Source organism: Coregonus clupeaformis, chromosome 23 (assembly GCF_020615455.1).
Source record: "Coregonus clupeaformis isolate EN_2021a chromosome 23, ASM2061545v1, whole genome shotgun sequence".
Classification (NCBI taxonomy): domain Eukaryota; kingdom Metazoa; phylum Chordata; class Actinopteri; order Salmoniformes; family Salmonidae; genus Coregonus; species Coregonus clupeaformis.
In genome coordinates this window covers 521,736-533,776 of record NC_059214.1, presented here as the reverse complement: position 1 = coordinate 533,776, position 12,041 = coordinate 521,736, and positions in this window count along the sequence as shown.

Here is a 12,041-nt window from a genome sequence, read left to right as displayed (position 1 = left end):
TAGTACCAACAATAGGTACGTTGCCACGCCCTTACCCCTTTCACTAAGTCTACCCTGTTCTCTTATGTTCCTATTTGCACCCTATTGGTGCAAAGACAATACATTTATCCTCTCTACTCGTTTGCAGTATCTACCCATGTTCCCAGTTGTCCCGGCCAATACCTAAGTACAACGACAAATGGCGATTTATACTGTCTTCTAAGTTTTTAGAAGTGTCGTCCTATGATCCCAGCTATATTCAAACTATGTTCCCAATTATAACCAGTCCAAACTGATACAATGACAATAGATGTAATCTATGTTCCCAATTATAACCAGTCCAAACTGATACGATGACAATAGATGTAATCTATGTTCCCAATTATAACCAGTCCAAACTGATACAATGACAATAGATTGTTATGAAATATAGCGACAAATAGCGTACACACTTTTATCCAATAATTCCCCATATCCCTAGCCCACCTCCAGTGGTACATAGTCTAGGGATTTCAGTATTTTCCCCGAACCTCTCTTCAGTGGAACAATACTCAATATGCCATGGCGTTTAACCTTCACATTTATCAAACATTTTGCATTGTCATTGAGACATGTAAACTAGAATTTTATCAATATGATTTCATAATAGAGTTCACTTACATCAAACAGGTGTTTCACAAAAATAATTTGGATATAGCCAATATGCAGAACTTTAGTTGTATAACAATAGGTGTCTGCTTACCTTTTTTTAGAAGACCGGTCACTTTGTGAAACACACCGTCCAACGACAGCGATGTCCAATAGGCTGGGTGAATTCCAGCGAAGTTCCGCTACCAGATCACAGTCGGAGGTCACCAATTGTTAGAAATTGCGTAATTCAAATCTGGTATTGGAATAAGAATCAAGAGATCTTCAATCCAAGCTAAATTTATTATGTGCAAAATGTATGTATGATAAGTATGAAGGTTCGTATATACGGGTCCACTGAAATACCACGCAGGGCACTCAGAGAACTAATCCATTGTTACAGGTTCTTCTTCAAATACTCTGACAGAGATATTTCCCACTCCCTGCTAGAGACTGAGCGTGGTTTAGACTTACTCAGCCAATCCGTTGGCGCACCGGCTGGTCCCAGCCTCTTGGCGCTCCACCTGTTGCACACTGTTGCCAGGCATACGTTTTTATCATAACAACCTGTGGCGTTAGCACCCAAAAGACACCATTCCACTGTACTGTGAGTACCTAGTTCAAGGACGGTTCACAGACAACAAAGAGGCAGTGTTCGTATCTGTTAGAAATACAAGTCTTATCTGTCCTACACCCTAACGTTCCTCACATGAATCACAGCCTGTTATGTGAAACAATTTATATCAGTATAGTACAAACCTATGCTTATCATTAATGCATTCCTTCTAAGCTATTCATCACATACAGATCCAATTATGAGAAAATAGAACCCCACAATCCCCCTTTTCACACCCACTGGGTGTGAACCCAAAATATTTTAAAGGGGAAATTTTGGATTCCCTCTTGACACCATTTATGGTGTCAATCCAAATAACATAGTTGAACAACACATAAGTAAGCATGAAAGTAAGCATGAGGATAACAGCATAACAAAAATTGATTCACACTAACATTTTATTATAAAAGAAAATAAATGTTAAAAACCTTCCATCCTCCAAAAGACACCATTCCACTGTACTGTGAGTACCTAGTGTAATATTCATATGTGTCAGCATACTGAATTGTAATTGGATGCATTATACTGTCATATCATACTGTGCTATGATTGGTTAAGACCACCCAGGTGGTGAGGTCATTCTAAAGATGATCATGGCCAGAGACACATGGACATGCCAGTTATAGCTAGTTAATAAAGAGCTACGTTTATAAATATCCTGTCGTCCTGCATTTTATTATTTTGTACAAAGCATACAAAACAAGACATGGTGTCAGAGTAAAAGGACTAAAAGATGGATTTTGCTGGAGTTCCTTCACCTCGAATGGATTGGGGGTCTACAAATCTACCCGATGCATGGCGTAAGTTCAAACAGCATGTGGAGCTGATGTTCACGGGTCCTCTGAAGGAAAGAGGAGAAGAGGAAAAGTGCAGCTACCTGCTCCTCTGGATCGGTGAAAAAGGGAGAGACATTTACAACACATGGACACTTACCAAGGCTGAATCAAAGGTACTGAAAACAGACTACGATCGTTTTGAAGCATATGTTGTGCCAAAGACCAATACAATTTTCGCTAGGTACAAATTTCATGAGAAAGTACAAGGCGCTAGCGAATCGTTTGAACAGTTTGTCACTGAGCTGCGTCTGCTTGTGAAAGACTGTGATTATGCAAACAAGGATGAGATGGTCAGGGACCGTATTGTATTTGGAATACACTCACCGCGAGTGAGAGAGAAACTTTTGAATGTTGGATCAGAGTTAACGCTGGACAAAGCTATCGACATAGCCAGATCTCACGAGCTAGCACAGGTTCAGATGAAAACCATTTCAGGCGGCAGCACGAGCGCATCACGTGAACAAGCAGTGCACGCAGTCAGGCAGACATCAAAGCACACCTCCAGTGCCCAGAGAGCATGTTTCAGAACGGAGACGGACAGAACCAAAACAGAGCGACACAGACTCCAAACACCACAAAACATGTGGATATTGTGGATACAAAGTGCATGGCGAACAGGGGAATTGCCCAGCTAAAGGCAAACAGTGTACTAAATGTGGAAAATGGAATCACTTTGCAAAAGTGTGCAGAGTTTACCGTGGAAAAACAGTACATACAGTGAGTGAAGATGAAATGTCAATCAAAGAGTCAAATGCTGATGAACTGTTTATTGATTCAGTGACACAGAAAAGTCAGATATCAGAGACAGAGCAAGCCTTTGCTGACATTGAGATAGGAAGACAAGGCACAGAGCTAAAATTCAAACTAGACACTGGTGCACAAGTAAACATTATTCCTCTGAGTAAGTACAGAAGCTTGACATCTGAGTGTGAGCTACAGCCCACCACGCTCAGACTGACTGGTTATGGTGGTGAACAGCTCCCAGTAAAAGGCACATGCACTCTCAAATGCAAATACAAGGAAAGGGACATGATGTTGGACTTTTACGTTGTTGACACTCGAGCACCTGCAGTGCTAGGTCTTAAAGCATGTTTAGACATGGACCTTATCAAGCTAGTTTTATCAGTGACAGCACCAGTAGAGATAGAGAATGTCATGGAGGAGTTTGCTGATGTTTTTACAGGAATAGGACTATTCCCAGGAGAATGTACCATTCACCTTGACCCAGACGCAACCCCTGTGGTCTACCCACCGAGAAAGATTCCACTTGCTCTCCGCGCCCGTCTGAAGAAAGAGTTGGAGAGCATGGAGCAATCTGACATCGTCACCAAGGTTACAGAACCGATGGATTGGGTCAACGCGTTAGTGGTGGTGGAGAAACCACGCACAGGCAAGCTCAGAGTATGTCTCGACCCAAGAGACTTGAACAAGGCTATCAAACGCCCCCATTACCCCTTACCGACGCTAGATTGCATCACACACAAGCTAGCGGGCGCACGCTACTTCAGTGTCATGGACGCCAGATCAGGCTACTGGGCTATCAAGCTCACAGAAGAGTCATCTAAGCTCACAACGTTCAACACACCGTTTGGACGATACAGGTTCCGTCGCCTGCCTTTTGGGATTATCTCAGCCCAAGACGAGTTTCAGCGAAAGATCGACGAGGTGTACGAAGGCCTCGACGGAGTCGTGGCAATTATGGACGACATCCTTGTCTATGGTCGAACCAAAGAGGAACACGACAGAAACCTCAACGCGATGCTGCAAAGGTCCCGCGAGAGAGGAGTCCGGCTCAACCCCGAGAAGAGCACAGTCGGTGCTACAGAGGTCAGCTACTTCGGACATCTTCTCACAGCGAATGGAATCAAGCCAGATCCGCAGAAGATCTCAGCCATAAAGGAAATGGAGCCACCAAAGAACCGCGCAGAGCTGGAAACAGTGCTTGGCATGGTCAACTACTTAGCCAAGTTCGCACCCAGCCTCTCCAATGCTAATGCACCCCTGCGTCAGCTGCTAAAGCAATCCAGTGAGTTCCTCTGGGACAACCAACATGACATCGCTTTCCAGAAAGTGAAAGACTTGATCACGAGAGAACCAGGACCAATCCTTGCCTACTATGACCCCAACAAAGAGCTCAGACTCCAGGTGGACGCATCAAAGTATGGACTAGGGGCTGTGCTACTGCAAGAAGGAAAACCCATCGGCTACGCTTCCAAATCTCTCACAGACTGTGAAATCAACTACACTCAAATCGAAAAGGAGCTGTACGCCATTCTGTTCGGATGTAAGCGTTTCCATCAGTATGTCTATGGACAACAAGTCATTGTGGAATCAGACCACAAGCCCCTCGAGTCAATCATGAGGAAACCGTTAGCCGCAGCCCCGCCAAGGCTACAGAGAATGATCCTTCAACTACAAAAATACGACTTCACAATCACTCACCGTCCAGGCAAAGACATCCCTGTCGCAGACACACTCTCCAGGAAGTTTCTTACCTACAAGGACAGCAGCCTCAGTGAAGGCATGGACATGCAGGTGCACACTGTGTACAGCAACTTACCAGTTAGTGACACAAAACTGAAGGAGATCCGAGCAGAAACAGAAAAAGACACACAACTCACACAGCTGAGGAAAGTCATACAGTCAGGATGGCCTGAGGAGAGGAGAAAATGCCCTCAGAGCGTCTCAGAGTTCTGGAACCATCGTGACGAACTATCACAGATCAACGGAATAATTTTCAAAGGAGAGAAAATCATCATTCCTACCAGTCTCAGAGAAGAGATTTTGACAAAGATCCATGCTGGACACATGGGCATGGAAAAGTGCAAACAGAGAGCACGGGACATTTTGTTTTGGCCCGAATGTGCAAACAAATAGAGGACATGGTTGGTAAATGCCCCACCTGTCTTGAACGACGCCCCTCAAACACCAAAGAGACAATGTTACCTCACCGTATCCCAGACCGACCCTGGCAGGTCGTGGCAACCGATCTGTTCACGTGGAACAACGAGGACTACATTATAACAGTGGACTACTACAGCAGATACTTCGAACTCGACAAGCTTCACAGCACCACATCTGCAGCTGTGATACACAAGCTGAAAGCAGCCTTTGCCAGGCATGGCATTGTAGAGACTTTAATATCTGACAATGGGCCCTGTTACAAATCAAATGAGTTTGAATCCTTCACAAAAGCATGGGAGTTCACACACGTCACCACAAGCCCACATTACCCTCAAAGTAATGGCCTTGCTGAAAAATCTGTGCAGATCGCTAAATCACTCATGGACAAAGCAAAAGCAGACAAGAGAGACCCCTACCTCAGTCTCCTTGAATACCGCAACACTCCAGTTGACAACTTCAAATCACCAGCCCAGCTGTTGATGAGCCGCAGACTTCGCTCAATCCTTCCCAGCACCAACCAGCAGCTGCAACCTGAGGTCGTCAGCTACAAGGAAGTGCATGCAAAACGTGCACAGAGACAACAACAGCAAAAGCGATACTACGACAGGTCAGCCAGACCACTGCCACCACTGAACGACGGAGAGTCAGTTAGAATCCAGGAGCATGGCTACTGGAAGCCAGCAGTCGTCATCCAACCAGCTGACACTGAACGTTCATATCTCGTTCGCACCGCAGAAGGAGCGGTGTACCGCCGCAATCGTCGTCACCTACTGAACACAAAAGAACAACACACTGACGAGATGAACTGTTACCCTGAAAGAGAACGGGGTGGACTAAACACAGACACAACACAACATACACCATACTTACCTGCAACACCACAATAACTGTTGACTGACACAGAAGCATGCTCAGCTTCATATCACACAAGGTCAGGAAGAGAGGTCAAGCCTAGAGCTGTCCTAGACCTGTGAAATGTCAAAGGGTGTAGGCGGATCGCTGCCCTAAAAGAGTTCCAGACTGTAAACTTGTTATTGAAAGTTAACTTGAAATGCTTTGGTATTGTATTTGTTTGATATGTTGAGATGTCATTGCTACAGTGAAAAGCTGAGTTGCTGAGAAATATTTGTTCTAAAAGTAACAATATGCTGAATCATTGTTTGTCTGTTATGTTGATGCAGTTGGTGCAGTTTAAATGGTTACTTACCTCGAGTTCAAACTACAGAGCATATAGTCAAAAGAAACGCTTTATTGTGCTACATATTTTTTCTTTTTTTAAAAGAAGGGGGATGTAATATTCATATGTGTCAGCATACTGAATTGTAATTGGATGCATTATACTGTCATATCATACTGTGCTATGATTGGTTAAGACCACCCAGGTGGTGAGGTCATTCTAAAGATGATCATGGCCAGAGACACATGGACATGCCAGTTATAGCTAGTTAATAAAGAGCTACGTTTATAAAGATCCTGTCGTCCTGCATTTTATTATTTTGTACAAAGCATACAAAACAAGACACCTAGTTCAAGGACGGTTCACAGACAACGGTTCACAGACAACAAAGAGGCAGTGTTCGTATCTGTAAGAAACACAAGTCTTATCTGTCCTTCCCCCTAACGTTCCTCACATGAATCACAGCCTGTTACGTGAAACAATTTATATCAGTATAGTACAAACCTATGCTTATCATTCATGCATTCCTTCTAAGCTATTCATCACATACAGATCCAATTATGAGAAAATAGTTCCCCACAAAATGTTTTGTCTTTTCTTTTGGATTCAGAGAGAGAATTCTGATTCATTAAAACAACCTGATCTCCGAAGTCCACGTCTATAGTCTCAATCAATCACACACGACGCAGAGATACAGCGTTGCAGTGCACCACCGGTTACACCGGTGCCTCCTAGACCCGGATTCATCGTTGATCGACGTCAGCTCAATCACAGCGGCGCTGCTGCTCTAGAGACTGTTTACATCATTGAGGTACTCCTGTTGCCTTGTGGCAAAATGCGGAACTGCAGTCTATTTTCTTTCCTGTCAATGTGTTTCTTCTGGAAACGATGTATTGAGAGTGCTGTTTATGGTTAGCTAACATAGAAGTGTGTTCACAAACATACATTTTTGCATAACATTAGTGGTTTAGTGACATGGCATCTTATAATGGTGATGATGAACCCAAATGCACTGCTGGGAGGGGGAGGTTTTTCTCATATCATGATCAAACCCCTATATAGCGAGTAGGTGCAGTAGGTTCCCCCATGTTTTGCTCCACTAAAAATACTGATGAAAGCCCTTCATCTAGTGTTAATCAAAATGCCCCTGTAGATGGTTTAGCTGAGCTGGTCACTCAGCTAGCCTGGGAAGTAGGGAGCTCCATTAGGGAGGAAATGCAGAGTGGCAGGTCCAGCACTCATTGAGCCACCAGTAAGTACAGAGACGATAAGTGATCATCACTCCGAGTCAGCAGGATATGTAGACCTCAGTAAAATGAAGTTCATCATGCAATCAGACGTGAAGGAAACCTCCTACATATAGAGGAGATGGTACAGACAAATGCTCCATTCATGAATGGGAGGGGTTGATGAGAATATACTTGAGGAGGAAGGGATGTCCTGTTGGGGAACAATCAGATGTGATGATTAGTCGATTATCTGGCAAAGCAAGAGACATGGTAAAGATACATTTTTGCAATGAGACAACTGTTGATCCTAAAGAGAAGCCAAAGATCGTATTTGACATTCTGAAACAGAATTTCAGCGAATTGGCCTACTCATGCATGCCTTTAGCAGATTTTTACAATACTAAACCTGTACCCGGAGAGGCTGTTACAGAGTATTGGGTTCGATTGAACAAGGCCGTAGATGTCACTGACAAGGTCCTTAAGAGACAAGGTAAGAAGATTGACAGCTCCAACTCAGATGTCGTCATGATGTTTGTAACACACTGCCCTGACCCCAAACTGGCAGCAGTATTCCAATACAAGTCTGCTGAGAAATGGACTGCGAGTGAAGCACAGGAGAGAATCTAAGAACATGAACTCTGCAGAAAGGCCACCATGTGTCAATCTACCACTGTGTCCTCAAAGCAAGTAACAGTACATCCCCAGACAACTCAGTTTGATGGCGGGGCCAATGCGGGTGCGTGCAGTGACACTTCTCTCACATCAAGCACCAAACAAGATGGGCAGAGTGCAAGTATCGAGAGGCTCATTCACCTGCTTGAACGTACCTTAGAGAAGAGCACACCACCTGTTATGGTTTCACAGATACAGGCCAAAGCGCCATCTTTCCACGCCCAGCCCTTCAAGCGTAGGGAATGCAGGGTTTGTGGCTCAACAGATCACTCCACTGTGATGCACTGTAGACATGAGAACCTATGCCTCTGGTGCTTTTCCCCAGATCATTGGAAGTCAAATTGTCCAAGAAAGAATCTGACGATCTCGAGAAAACATGAGATTTTGTGCTCTGATGCGAAAGCAGGAGAGAAAATTGTTATGTTAGGTTCACAAGAGGTTGAGGCTTTTTCAGATTTGTTTTACACCTCTGTGTCTGTACATGGGGAAAGTGCAGCGTTATGGCATGCTTGACACTGGGTCTATGGCCTATACATTGAGAGAACATGCGTAGCAGAGACTTTTGGAAGCAGGTGCCCTTCCTCAGCATTATCAGCCTCCTAAAGAGTAAGTGGGTTGTGGGGGGAAGAAGGCCTCACCAAAGTGTTTCTATGACCTCGGAGATGCACATCTATGGGATTGATGTTAAAGTGCCAACCCTAGTTGTTCCTGGACAGCGTGATGATCTTATCCTGGGATCGAAGGTCATTAAGCATCTATTGCATGAGATGAAGGGCACTGACGAAATACTGGAAGCTAGTCAACAACATGGATGGCCAGACTCACTCACCAGAGGGTGAGCAGTTTCTACAGATGATGACAAGTGTCACAAGATGGAAGGGACAGGAAGTTGATGGCAAGATTGGGACCGTGAAGCTCACTCAAGCTGTGACTCTTTTTTCCCAAGACTGAACACTTCGTTTGGGGTAAACTTCCTAAAAATGTGGCATTGTCTCCAGGCAGCACTGTAATAGTCAAGCCTACCAGGTCAAAGGTCATGCCCAGAAACATACTTGTGGGTAGCGTTATTACGCCCATGTGGGGAGATGGCTGGGTCTCTTTTTAAAGGTAGTAAACTATTCAGATAAACATTTCACTCTAAGAGGTAACAGGAAGCTGGCCGATGCTTGGCTGTTGAGGATGCAACAATCTTTCAGGGCCTTCATGAGGTGGGGAAATCCCCAATGGAACAGAAGCAGGATGACAATGGCTGCCACAACCTGAAACAAAGACTGTCTGATCTAGGATTAGGTGACATCGACATTGATGGATGCCAAGTGACTGACCAGTGGAAGGAGAAGCTTGTGAATGCCATCACAAAATATGAAGACATCTTCTCAAGACATAATCTGGACTGCGGAGAAGCCAGGGGTTATGTTCACCGTATCCACCTGGTTGATGACAGACCCTTCCGCCTACCATACAGAAGGGTTCCACCTGCTCATTACCTGAAGCTGAGGAAGGTGTTAACAGATATGGAGGAAGTAGGCCTTATACGCAAGTCGGTTAGTGAGTATACCTCCCCTTTAGTCATGGTATGGAAGAAAGACGGGAGTCTGAGGTTATGCACTGACTTTAGGTGGATGAATGTACGAACGGTGAAGGATGCTCATCCCCTTCCTCGTCAAGCAGATTGCCTCGCAGCCCTTGGTGGCAGTGCATTTTTCAGCACCATGGACTTGACCTCAGGATTTTATAACATCCCAGTTCATGAAGAGGACAAGAAGTACACAGCCTTTACCACACCGATAGGACTTTATGAGTACAATCACGTGCCACAGGGTCTGTGTAACAGCCCGGCCCCTTTCATGAGAATGATGTTAAGGATATTTGGGGACCTACATTTCTCAAATCTCCTTTATTACCTGGATGACTTGTTGTCTTTGCACCCACCGAGGAACTGGCTCTGCAGTGACTTGAAGTTGTGTTTAGCCATCTAAGTGCCAACAACCTTAAACTAGCACCCAAGAAATGCCACTTCCTACGAAGAACAGTGAAATTCCTCGGGACATATCATTAAAGAGGACAGTGGACGCTGAGAAGGTGGAGGCCAATTGTCAAGATGAGCCAAGCTCAGCTGATTGAGGCATATGGATGCACTCCCTCTGCTCAGAGGCTGAAATCCTTCTTGGGTATGGTATTATATTACCAGCACTTCATTCCTGACTGTTCCGCCATAGCCTTGATTTTGAGAGGCCGTTCATTTATCTTCACTGACGCTTCTTTGGATGGTCTCGGGGCTGTGCTTTGTCAAGTGCCTGAAGGTGAAGATAAGGCAAGGCCCACAGCATTTGCGAGCAAGACTGTGAGTAAGTCGCAGAGAAGGTATCCGGTACACAGACTTGAATTTGTAGCGCTGAAATGGAGCGTGTGTAAGAAATTCAGTCACTGGCTTAAGGGGTACGAGTTCACTGTCTGCACAGATGGTAACCCGTTAACGTACATCATGACAAAACCCAAGCTGGACGCTTGCGAGCAAAGATGGGTTGCCAAGCTGGCACCGTACAACTTCGATTTGAAGCGTAACCCAGGCAGCAAGAATACAGTAGCAAATGCACTGAGACGCGACCCCTTCGCAGTGACTGTCGCACAGAGACTGATGGAGTCCTACCAAGCACTTCTGTCTGAGGTTGTTGGGACACTGAATGATGATGTCCAAGATGCCTTCTGGTGGGCTTCTTAACCTCCTTGACCACTGATGAAGTGAAATCCATATGTCAGCTCCATATCTACTGGGAATGTTCAACCTAGATGCAAACAATCCAGCTTGGTTCCAACATCCAACAGCTGCTTTCTCCTGGGATTGGCACTTTACCTGAACACTCTCGAGGAACTTTGAGATCTCCAGCAGCAAGACTCTGTGATTTCCAAGGTCAACCCTTTCATCTTCAATAAGAAACGGCCCACCATACGAGACCAACGTGCTGTTTCTTATAAAGTGTTGTTTCCGATGAAGCAGTGGGACCGCTTGATCCTAAGAGAGGGAGTTCTGTATCGTGTCATTAAGGAGAGTCACACAAACTGGAGAAAGTTCAAGTACGTCTTACCAGAGTTGTTGAGACTCAAAGCAATGACTGGCGTTCACGACCTCTCAGGACATCAAGGCCAAGCTACAACTCTAGCCCTGGCTAGACAGGGGGGTTTTTCTGGCCTACAATGTAGAGAGACATCAAGTAGTATGAACGCTGCTAGGGGGCCAGGAGACTGTCTGTCTCTAGGGGCCAGGAGACTGTCTGTCTCTAGGGGCCAGAAGACTGTCTGTCTCTAGGGGCCAGGAGACTGTCTGTCTCTAGGGGCCAGGAGACTGTCTGTCTCTAGGGGCCAGGAGACTGTCTGTCTCTAGGGGCCAGGAGACTGTCTGTCTCTAGGGGCCAGGAGACTGTCCGTCTCTAGGGGCCAGGAGACTGCTGTGGAGTATAGAGTCGGGGGTACTACACCTTTTATATCTCTCTCTCCTCTTTCTCTCGCTCTCTCTCGCTCTCTTTCTCTCTCTTCTCTCTCTCGCTCTCTCGCTCTCTTTCTCTCTCTCTCTATTTTAATTTAATTCAATTTGCTTTATTGGCATGACTTAACAATTTATATATTGCCAAAGCTTACTTTGGAGATTAACAATATTAACATAATTAAAACAATAATAATCAATATTGTAAATATCTTTCTTTCCCTCTCTCTATCGCTAGGGGAGATCAGCTTGGCAAATGGCTGATAACAACCAGACCACATCTCAACCACAGAAGAGGGGTGGGGGTGCTGACATCGATGTTTGCTCATTAATATTAGCCAGCAGTTCTATTGCTGTCTGTGAACATCGATAATATATAACCCCAAAGTACTTGTAAACCTAATGTAACTTTTGATAATGGCTCTCACATTCAAGTTAGCAACTTAGCACAACCTCTTGAGAACTAGTTAGAGGTAATATCTACTTTAACAATTTCATGATGTAAAAAACATAATTATAT